This window comes from Rousettus aegyptiacus, unplaced genomic scaffold (genome assembly GCF_014176215.1).
Source record: "Rousettus aegyptiacus isolate mRouAeg1 unplaced genomic scaffold, mRouAeg1.p scaffold_m13_p_6, whole genome shotgun sequence".
Taxonomy (NCBI): Eukaryota; Metazoa; Chordata; class Mammalia; order Chiroptera; family Pteropodidae; genus Rousettus; species Rousettus aegyptiacus.
Genome location: NW_023416309.1, coordinates 71,984,574 through 71,996,907, shown reverse-complemented (window position 1 = coordinate 71,996,907; position 12,334 = coordinate 71,984,574). Strand labels below are relative to the sequence as shown.

At 39.9% G+C, this 12,334-nt stretch overlaps 1 protein-coding gene across 10 annotated transcripts in view; it reads right to left on the bottom strand.

The window, feature by feature from the left end:
* Positions 1-12,334, bottom strand: part of STX8 (syntaxin 8) — a 221,375-nt gene that overhangs the window by 141,611 nt on the left and 67,430 nt on the right. The gene's annotated exons all lie outside the window — the stretch shown is intronic.

Genomic DNA, 12,334 nt, shown 5'->3' with positions numbered 1-12,334 from the left:
GAATTTTACTATTTATTCTAGTTATAGGTACTTCTGTATATACTATGTTACATATAAACGTAGATGTCGACATAGATATGCTGGTTATTAGGACAAGAGAGTTGGTTTGAAATCCATTGTTCTCTTCCAAAAAAAGACTCTTTGGTACTATGAGTGTTGTCATAGGTAATCACGACTCTGAGAAGCCTACCCTATAGCTTGCTAAGAAACAGACTAGAAGTCCTAACTGTGAGTCCATTATCACGCTCCTGCTCCTCAAAGGCTGTCATAAATCCAGATTCCCAATGCAGTGTGAGCACACCTTAGAGGCTGCCTAGATGACTGCTCTCCCAGGTGAAGACAATGACATATGATGAAATGATGTGGAAGCTACGCACCAGAAGTCTGAATTTTACAGATGTATCAGTCAGGGTCCAATCAGGAGACAGAAATTACCAATCATTTTAACAGAGAATTTTATAAAGAATTGTGAACAAGATATAAAGTTATTAGCTAGGTAACTAAAAGGGTGAAAACACGACTCTAAGGTATCATAGAAGCAGTACGAGTAGCAAAGAAGTTAAAATTATTAAAATTAGGAGCCTGGAAGCAGATTCTATGGAAATGATACTCAGACTTCTGAGGAGGAGCTGCTACTCAGCAGGTGCCAGTGTCTGATGGACACCCGAAGTGTTAAAGAACTGCAAACTGAATTTAGCTGCTGCTTTAGAAAGGAACTGCTGCTGCCCAGGTGGAAAAACACTGCTTGGGTGATGTAAGTGGACAGCAAGCAAATTGGAAGGCGCCTGTCCCTGTCCCTTTTGTCCTCCATCCTTCTAGCACTCCCTATGGGAAAAGCTTAGCAGGAAGCCAGCTGGCAAGGCAGAAATGTAACCCACCTAGTGCCACCTTCAGTATCACAAAAGAGAGCTCACTCACAAGGGTGCGTTTAGAGTTGAGAGACAAAAGCTTAATAAAGAGGATGACGAACAACTATTATGTGATATCGGTGGCAAAGCCTCATCATTTCCTGGTTGAGTCCTATACCTTGTATGATAAAGGAGATGCTTGGGTTTCTTAAGAGTAAAAAATGGTTTTTAAAAAAAAAGCTTTCAATTTTGGAACTGCTTGTTTAGCTTTCTGGACTGCATTGTTTCCTCCATCTACAAGAACATCACGACATTCACTACAAATTCTTAAATGTTATTATCACTCCCATTCCTTTTTTGGGGGTATGGAGTGGACAAGAACACAGTCATATTCATATTAAAAAAAATTTTTTTAAAGAGTGACTAAATTCACAACTTATTTTTATCATGTAGGGAGGCAGTCAATATGTATAATGGTAAAGAACATATTTTGTCATCAGACAGATCTGGGTTCAAATTAGTAGCTGTATGAATTTAGACAAGTTACAACTGCCTCAACCTCACTTTCCCCAGCTGCTATGTAGGGGTAGTAATAGTACTTACCGCATAAGGTTGTTGTGAAGATTAAATTAATAAATTATCACCATAAATTGGGTTTTGCCCCACCCAGAGTCTACAGCCTAGGAAAGAAAAGTGCTGCCCATCTCTGATTTTGAGAAAACTGCTTTGTAGCCTTTCCACAGCATTCCTACCTCTATAACGGCTCTGATTGCAATAAATAATTATTTTTTAATAGTCATCTTTCCAACTAAAATGAGAGTTCCTTAAAAGTAGAAATGCACATTTTTCACCAGGTACACGGGTCCTGAAGAAAATCATCTCTTCTGACAGATCCAAACAGTATGGATTGATCCAAAATACAACCTGATCCACAGAATCCCACACTGGGGGAGTGGAGGCAATGTAGATCAATGCGGTGAAGGCTGATTTTCAGAGGCAATAGGATGGTGAGACGTTGTGATCAGAATCACCTGGAACTTTTTCCAAAGGCACACACATCCCCAATCTACCAACACCCTAGATTCTGGTGAATCCCCGCTTAGGAAATTATTAACACAGGGCTCTTTGGGAAGCTAGAAATAGAAACAGTAGCCAATATAACCTAGAGATAGTTTTGCTTTCCTAGTAAGAGTGGATTTGCAATAAGCCCAAAGGACAGCCACATACTCAGATTGAAATGTACAGAGAGAGTGTGAATTTGCAAAGTCAGTGTCTGTAGGAAGTGGCTGAGGGATTCTGGGAGAACAAGTGCCGCAGTGGCTGCTGGTTCTACTCGAGGCAGGCACAAATAAGCCTCTTAGTCACACAGAGAGCAAGCTCAGAGCATTAGGCCTTCATATAAGGAAACCTGATGTCAACAGAAAAAGTAGCAGATTTAATGAAGACAGTTAACCTAGTAGCTTAATAACAATTGTTAAGCAAACCGAAGCAGAGATCATTTGTGACTAAACTGAGAACAAAACCTCATTTAACCCCAAGCTCTTTTCCCTTTCAAGGATTTCTACCAAGAAAAAAACAAGGTGAAGTGATAAAACATACAATGAAACCTAAATAGCAATTATCTGGGAACAATGTCCCTTTTAATAAAGAGAGTCTATACAGAGAGAGATTGTTTGAGGCACTTTCCTGATTCCTCTACACTGGGGCAATATTAGCTAAAAAAGAGAGTTCAAGAACTACCTACGGAAATGTATCAGCTGAGGAACCAGCCACACTCCCCAAGCACCAGAGGATGAGGACCAGATGGATATCTAGCCATAGCCCAGGAAAGAACTTATCCTTTCAACCTAGGCCCTACAGGTAGTGAAGCAAGATCTCCCTGATCTTCTACGGAGAGAGGAAGAGAGTCTCACTGAGGAGTACTGTCGAAGAATCCCAATTCCAGAACATATCTCTATGCCTAAGTGGCTGAATGGTATACAGCTCGAGTGGGCTCTGCCACTTTATTGCTATGCGGCAAGTATTCAATTCTCTGAGCATCAGTTTTCTCTTGTAAAATGGGAATAGCACTGCCACTCACAGGGTTGCTGTGAGGATTAAATACAATACGTAAACCAGGAAGGATAATTTCTGGAACACAGCAGGCACTCAATACACAGTAACAATTCTACTACAGAATTATTGACAGAAAAAAGAAGGTATCACTGGAATCTATTTCATTAAGAAACTTTTTTTAGTATTAAGTTCTTTCCTCCGAATAATATAATGTCAACTCCCTAATTCAAAGTCAAATATTTTATTTATCACAAGATTGAAATATTCTGCTTTGAGACAGTTATCTATGCTCTATACCTTTCTTTATTCTGATTCTTAAAAATCAGCAGCTGCAAGAGGCAATTATCAAAGAGTAGTTGCTTTATTAATAGATTTTCTAAGACATTCCTATGAATAGAAAAGCATGCTGATGGATTGAAATTATGATCTACAATTATGATCTTTCAGTTATGATGTGCAATTATTTTAGGAATACAGTTATGACACAGGCAAATGTTTACACCTATGTAACAAGTCTCCTGCTAGGTATAATCCTTAAATAAAGTCTTGAACTTAGCTCCATGCCTACACAGAGTAGGTTGAATAAGTGACTGCTGAACAACTTTGCCTTTAGACTTTAAAACAACATAAGAAGAGAGGTATTTAAATATGAAATCAAACCATGATCTCTGGTCTCTGGTACTTACTAAGAATAATACTGAGATTCCTGGAGGGTTCTAAGTGCTAAAAAATCTCAAGTGTGTGTCTTAAGTGAAGAGAGGCAGGAGTGGGCATATAATAAATGTTCCAGACAAGTGCAGAGCTAGACACAGGGACTAGCTATAGAACACAAGTGCCCTCTGATACCAATCGCGGCCTCTTAAAAACATACTTTTGGTCATGCCTTTGGGCTCTTTAGGTTTTAATGTATTCTCTACCACGAAGCTATTCAGAATTATTCTTCTCCCCTAAGTCATGCAATTTTCTCTCCTTTCTCGCCAAAAACACTTCCTCAGTAATAGGCAGAGGATTATTACTTCAAGTTGTTGGTTTTTTTGAAACCGGAGAAATGTCAGGCGTGTTATTTTCAGAGTGATTTAAACAGCTCTAGTGTTATAACTAAACAGAAAGAACAAAGATGCTAAAATATTAATCATCCTGCCCAGTTGTCCACTGGGAGTAGCTGAAAATGGCAACATACTGCTGTCTTCTGGCTTCGTGTCTATATTACTGCCTGTGCAGCTCACAAACACTCCCTTTCCTGAACATATGGAGCAATCTCAGGAAAGAATTTGCCTCAGTGAACCCTGACTAGCCAATCAAAACCAGAAGGTTCCAAGCTCAGTGACTAATATCAGAAATGAACTGTGCGTGGTGAAAAGGAAATTTTGTGCAGTGGAGAAATTTATACCCTGAGATCAGCCATATCACAGGTGTGCAGGATTACCTGGAGAAACTGAACTTTCAAAAAGGCGAGTTCAAACATTTCTTCAAGCAGCACGCCTGTCATCACAGAGTATGAAAAACTGAATAGTGCTCTATGGTATCTGAGCACCATAACAACAAGAGCTGCCATGCACTGAGGACTTCCAGGGCTTAACTTGGGGCAGTCACTGTGTTAAATACTGCCTATGCATGATCCGATTTAGTTTAGCCCTCACGGCCCATAAAGTAGTTGTTATCATCCCTAGTCTATGGGGAACAAAGCTTGGAAAGATTAGGTAAATTGCTCTTGGCCCCATAGCTAGAGAATGGGGTGGGGTGGGGGAGGCTGTCTCTCCAATTCCAAAGCCTTTGTTCTTAGCTACCATACTATTCAGTATTCTCTCCCCCTTTCTCATGCCCTGAAGTTCATCGGAAAGGGTTAAAAAAATTGGGAAAATCTGATGGAAGAAATATTAAAACATGAATAGGTTGAGGATGGTCTTGGAAAACATGTGGGGGGCACCTATTTCCCGAGTACACTAAATTCATTAATCACCTTGGGAGAAAAATTAAGTATTACTTCCAAGATGAAAGGCATTTTGACTGCTGAGAGGGACTAACATTTTGACATTTCAACACAGAGCATGGAAATAAGCACTGGAGAGACATTTGCCAACTCTTTAATTTCTACAAAAAACAATAAAAACCTCAAAAAGGGTATTACAGATTCCTAGCCAGTTTCATCCTAAAAGATATAATAATATTAAATCCCCACACTCATTTCCGACAACAAAGTGACATAGACTTGTGTCCAGTTTGCTCTCCTCCCAGGTCCCTCAGCCCAACAGGGTTAACAGGGACAGGTTAACAGGTGTGACCCAATGGTCCATGAGAACCCATGGAATCTCAATTCTACCTTCACTAACCACCTACCAAGTCCAGATTTTATAATAATGTAAAGATAAAGATAGAAGCTCCCCTCCTCCAGGGCTAAGGAACAGAGTGAGCACCCACCCATTCCCTCCCTCACTGACACCACCACCACAACTGGGAAAAATCGGCAGAGGAAACCTTTCTCTTCTCCTTGAGGAGCAGGAAGAACACTGCGGTTACTTGTGGGAGCTGAAGAGCTTCCTGGAGAAGCACTCACTTTGGAAGAGGAGAAAAGGGGAAAAAAAGGAAAACAGCACAGAGGTGTGGAGGTGTCCCGAACAGTGACTTCCCCATGCTCCTGCTTTCCTGAAATATAGGACACCTTCTCCCACCCCTAGAGACTGCCCAGACTTAGAATGAGTTTACTAGCATGAATCCTACATGAGTAAGGAGTGAATCCAGAAATAGAAGTGAGGGTCACTTCTGCATAGACTTGAATTATCCTACCCAAACAACCTCAAGAGGTACAGAGACACACTGGGGTCTCCTTAAGCTCACTCAGTCATAAGTATATAAACCTTAACCACTGAAATATACTCAAAGGCTCATTATAAACATACTCCAACCAGTTGTTAATTCTTTGGTACACAATAAAAATTTTTTAAAGTTGTGTTTATGGATTTCAAACTAATCAAACTGTCTGACAGAACACTTTCGCCTTTCATGTCACTCCGGTTCCTAAAGTTGATTGGTTTAAAATAGTTTAAACAATTGTATTAATAATAAAATAAAATAAAAGGTCTTTATCACTGTATTCAAAATGTTGTCTCTAAGATTTCTCTCTCCTGGCAGGACTGTCGAGATGGAAAGGGAACATCGTGTCTCTACCCAAAATAAACTGTCAAGACCCCATTACCTTCCTGCTCAAGCTCCTTTAAAGATTCTAAATCAATTGAAACTACGGCTCAGCAACTTTAGCTCCTTTTCTGTGCTGTCTTTCCCTGCAGAAGCACTTGGTTCTAATCAGACCACTTCCTTCCTGCTGCTTTGGTTTTTATTACCGAAGTTCTTCAATCCCTTTCACCACCCCATATGCTAAACTCCCACTTTTAAGAGCACATTCTTTGAGACTCCTGAAAGGAACCCAAGCTCAGCTAAAGGTTTTCAATAATGGAACTGGCCTTCAAACATTCTAGATAAAACTGTGGAGAGTGAAGTTTGTCTTCAATGGCTTTTACCTTTTTTCTATATCCCTTTCCTTCTGAAGTGCACACTCCTACTTTTTCCTCAGGAACCCAGAGTTTTCCTTTTTTCACAGACCCTCTAATCACAGGGAAATGTAATAACATGATAAATAAATCATAGTTGGTGTAGGCCTCTGTTCAGAAGAAAATATATCAGGCCTAACTGCTTTTTCTCGGAAGTGCCTGCTTACAAAGTTGGCCCTTAGCTGGCAGTTGGTAGCTTGGATTTGAGGAGGATTCCCACCACTAAGTGATAAGAGTATGAAAAACTGTTCCTAAGTTGTATAAACAATATGGCTTATGCTGAACACCTGCTTTCCTTCTGGGAGTCTGGAATTTGGGAACATGCCAGGCAGAAGGTACCTTTGTGATCTATACCCTCAAAAAAAACCTGGGCAGCAACATTCTTCACAGGTGTTGTCACAAGTTGTTGTTGGGGAATTTAAGTACATCCATTGTGACTTCATTGGAAAAAGCCCATTGGTTTTCCTTTCACTTCACCCCATGCACCTTTTCACTTTGCTGACTTTGCTTTGTATTCTTTTACTGTAATGAATCATAACCATGAGTATAACTAGAGTCAATTCTTGTTATTTGTGGTGGTTACATTCTATAAAGTCACCACAAACCCCAAATTAGCAAATACTGAACCCCTGTTGCTAAAGAAAATATGTATGTGTACATGTGTGTATATATTTATATATATATGTATACACACACACACACACACACACACACACACATCTCACATAGACTATACCTTAAATCCTAAAAACAACTCAACTTGGTAGAGTCTATTTTATTTTTCAAAAGAGAAAACAAGGTTCAGTAGTGTTAAATGACTTGCCTGAGGCCGCCCCACTAACAGGAGCCAGAGTTGGGATTCAAACCCCACCCAAATGGCCCCAGAGCTGGTATCTCCATCCTTTGGTCATCTCTGCATGAGAGCAAAAATTAATAATAGCATCACCTTGTTTGACCTTGGCTGGGAATGTGCACAATGGATCACTCAAATTTTTCACCTCTTTACACATGTCTGTGACTAATTTCAAAAGCACCGCAAATATTAATTTGGGGGTTATAAGTAAATTTTAGTGAGTAGGTAAATATATGCTGAGTTCTATAAGTCCTTCTAGCAAATCGCCAAACCTGGGGGTAGTCTTGAGGACCCCAACACAGACTCTTAAGAAGAGCTCTTGGTTTCCCTTTCTTGCAAAGGCACCAAGGAGGAGGAACAAAATATTATCATTGGGCCAAAGCGGCAAGAGGTTGAGCTTCCAGTTTGACCTGCTCTTTGCAGCTGTGATCACTTGGCCTTTCTGTTGAGGTCCTTTTTGGTCTCTCATTTTGCCTTGCTTTTTTGTCATCCTCATTCTCCAGTTCAACTGCTACAGCTGGCCTGATGGCCTCCCTCTTGGAAGTAGAATAGGAACTGCAGCAAAGCCCAAGGGAAAGGAAGCCTGATGAATCACCTAGGCCAGCTGTTCTGGGGCCTGAGGATAAATGCCCTTTTCCTTGACAACTGTTTCCACAGCTTTTCCTTTGGAAAATCCTTGCCTGTCTCTTATTAGATGGCTTCTCAGACTGGCCAGGGTGAATACCAAGATGTGGGTCTAGAAGAAAGGGGTAAAGCAGGCGCAAGACTTGAAGGGTAAAGTAAGTCTTTGTGACCCAAAGTGGGCCCAACCTATTTCATCCTCGGAGTTAAAAGCTAGCAGCAAAGCCAGATGATAAACACTGTGCATGTGTCTAAATATCGTTTGCAGACTCAGCAAATTCAAAGAGGCTGGGTTCCTCATGTGCCCAAAGATATAATCAATCATGCCTCTGTAATGAAGCCTGAAAAACACTCTTGAACAATGATGTTTAGAGACCTTCTAGGTTGGTGAACAAACTGATGTGTTGGGAAGGTGACATGCCTAGAGAGGGTGACATGCTGAGAAGGGTGGCATGCTGGAGAGGGCAACATGCCTGGAGAGACGACATGCCTGGAGAAGGCATGGAAGCTCTGTGGGTACCCTCACCCCAAGACCTTGCCCTATGTACCTCTTCCGTTTGGCTTTCCTGACTTGTATCCTTTATAATAAAACTGTAATCATAAGTACAGCATTTTCCTGAGTCCTGTAAGTCATCTTAGCAAATTACTCAATCTCGAAGGGGGATCATGGGAACTCTGTACTTATAGCTAGTAGAGCAGAAGTGCTCAGGGGTAGTTGAGACTCGCAACTGGCACCTAGAGTCAAGGCAGTCTTTTAAGGCTGAGCCCTTAAACCTGTGGAATCTGACATCAACTCCATGTAAATAGTGTCAAAATTGACTTAAATTATTAGACACCCGGTTGGTGTCTGACAATTGTTGGAATGACATAATTGTAGTTTCTCTCTCTCTCTCCTTGCAGCCCCCATTTCTATTATCTAGCTCCTTCCTAGAGATAAATAATGAATGTTCTGATAAAGAACTGATTTTATATTTACCAAGTATTTAATACTGTAAGCACATGGAAAGTAATCACCTTCCATATCTTTAATTGTCTTATCTTTAGGCGAATTCACATATAAACACATCAGATGATAATTCAGAGGTACCACTCAAATCACATAAGCCCTAGAAAACAAGACTATATTAAAAACTTGTTTAATTGAAGCTTCCAGAATACTAGCTGTTTCATCAAAACAATTTCTATAGATACTATGACCTCATAAAAAATATAAAAGAGAGACTCTGAGTTCAAGACAGTAGAGTGAGCATACCTAGCTGCCCCCTTCCTCCCCAAGACACAATGAAATGCCAGAAAAGATATTTTAAAAGAATAAATCCATGGTGACAGAGAAAACATGAAGAAGTGCTATCAGTGAATGAGTCACTTAAAAGTCTTTCTTAAAAAACAAAGATAGTTGGGACTGTATTGACAAGTAAACCAAAACTAAAAAAAAAAAAAAAAAATGCAACTTGAAATACATAATTAAAGTAACAGACAGGAGCTCTTTCTTCCTAATAGAACTCTGGAGAGGCTCCAAGCTTGGAGTCAATTGCTATGGGGACACAAAAATGCCTACAAAGAAGTGGCTGTCAGGCAGGAATCAGGGCATCTGAGTAGAGAGTTGTCTACAAAACATTTGAGCCAGTTGGCCCTTAGCCCTGTCCTGTGAAGACTGTAGTTTGCAGTCCTGGCTCCCAGCTGGAGCCACCAGAATAGCTTTCTCTAGAGAGGAAGGTTTGCCTGGGGAGTGCCATGGTGTCCAGGCTAGAGAATGAGTCAAAAAATAGCCTCCAGGATAAACAAAGGGGAGAAAAGAAATATAACATATAAAAAATGTCACCCCAAAGTTAAAGTTCTTACCTGTGTAATTTTGGGGTAAAGATTACAGCAAAGTGTCCTGAATTGGCTTGTGTCTTCTTCTGCCTAACTACATACTCTAAAAGAAAACTTGCCTACTGGTCTACCTTCCCCATTTATATTGAGTATATAAACATTCAAGAAAGAAGGGTTTTGGGTAAATAAACCTACCTAAATACAAAGAAAGCCTATACTCATCAACGTGGTCCTTAATTCAGAAATACAAAGTCAATGAAGAATTAGCAGATATGTAAGGAAAAGCCCATTGCATGTATATTAGTTTGCTAGGGTTGCCATAACTAAGTACCAAGACAGGGTGACTTAAACAACAGAAATTTATGTTCTCACAGGTCTCGAGGCTAGATGTACGAGATCAAGGTGTCAGCTTGAGGTTTCTTCTGTGGTCCCTCCTTCTCTTTAGACCATCTTCTCCCTGTGTCTTCCCATGGTCTTCCCTCTGGATGTGTCTGTATGCTGATTCTCTCTTCATATTGGATTAGGGCCCACCCTAATGACCTTATTTTAATTCAATTACTTTTTAAAATATATTATTTCCAAATACAGTAACATTCTGAAGTTTCAGAAATTAGGACTTCAACATATGAATTTTGAGGAGATATAACTCAGCCCATAAAAGCATATTTGAGACGAACCAAAACTTAACTGAGAGAAAAGAGAAATAATGCAAAGAACAGAAGTAAAACTTTTAAGTTCTAACTAGTAGCATTGAAAGGTTTAAAAGATTTTACAACTTTAAAAACATAGTTCTATGGAAATAAAGCAATTGTGAGCATTGAAGCTTAACTGGCATTTAAAAATAGAGTTCTCAAAATTTTTTAAAAAATCAATTATAAGAGCTCAGTAGTAGAATGTATACAACAATTTTAACAGAAATCAGTAAAACATGTTGGTAAATCTAAATAAAATACTGACTGTAAAAAAAAAGGGGGGAGCTTCAGTTTAAAACAACATGAAAGATGAGGAATTTGAGGGAAAGTTTAAGAATTCTAAATTTGATTTATTCAGTGATATTTATTTGCTTTAGACTTTGTTAGAAAAATGTAAACTAAGTATGCATGTTAAAAATATAAGGGTGGCTGTGGCCCAAGGTGGGTGGCCTAACTGAGCATCTCATTCTTGGATGGGGGTAGTGGAAATTAATTTTCCCATACAATTGTCATTTCCCAGCTCCTGGCTTTCTATGGAGAGCCCATTTCAGCCCCTCACAATTCAGAGCGACCACAGCCTCAATTTCCATCTCTGTGTGGGTGTTAGACGTTAGGCCCGAGGTATATATCTGGTTCAGTTTCCTCTGAGGGCCATGAGGCTTCGATTCCACTCACGGCTATAGGTTTATGCCTTCATGTCTGACACCTGGAGAATTCCCTTTCTTGCTTCCAAACTCAACCAGGAATTGGAAATCAATTTTTAAAAATATTTCATCTAACATTTCCATGTGTTTGGAAAAGGGAGTGGGGAGATTTTGCCTTTGGCGCAGTTTACTATTTTGACCAAAATTCTGTACTGTGAATAAACAGTTAGTAATAAAAAATACTTTTAGAGTGCTCATAATGTGTGAGGCACTATTCTAAGAGCTTTGTACAAATCCCATTTCATCTTCATAACACTATAAAATGAGCATTAAAATTCCTATTTTATAGACAAGAAAGCTAACTTGCTCAAGAAAGCTAAGACAGAGAAAGTAACTTGCTCAAGGTCACATAGCTAGTATGCATTAGAGGCAGTCTTGCCTTTAACTATTAAATATTGCCCCTATGATATTCATTTGTGCTATTCAACCAATAATTTTGGTCCCCCTCAATAAGATATATCGGTCTGATTATTCTTCCTAGTGGTTAGGTGGTGGCACATGATGACCTCTGACCAGTGAGTTGGGAATGAAATTGACATGTAACTTCTGGGCCAGAGAATTTAACTGCGGAGACAAGGCCTTCTAGAGCTCTCTTACTTTCTGGCAAAGTGACCAGCAATGTTTGAAATGGTGGCTATTCTATCAGCCAGGGATCTTAAGTAAACCATGCCCGCCACTGACCCAATTTGAGTAGGTTTTCTATTGTTGCTGTAACAAATTACCACAAACGTTGTGGCTTAAAACAACACAAACTTATTACCTTACAATTCTGGAGATCAGAAGTCTGACATGAGTCTCACTGGGCTAAAACCAGGTGTTGATAAGGCTGAATTCCTTTCTGGAGGCTCTAGGGGAGAATTATATTTTCTTGCCTTTTCCAGCTTCTAGATGCCACCTGCATTCCTTGGCTTGTGGCCCCCTCCTCCATCTTGAAAGCCAGAAACAGTAGATTGAGTTGCTCTCACATTGCATCACTCTGACCTCTAACTTCTGCCTCCCTCTTCTACTTTTAACAACCTTTGTGTTACAGTGGGCCCACCCAGAAAATCCAGAATAATATCCCTATTTAAGGTCAGCTGATTTAGGAACCTTAATTCCATCTGCAACCTGATGCCCGTTGATCACATAATCTAACACATTCACAGGTTCCAGTATGTACACATATTTGCAGGGGAGGGCACTCTTCTGCCTAACACAGTCA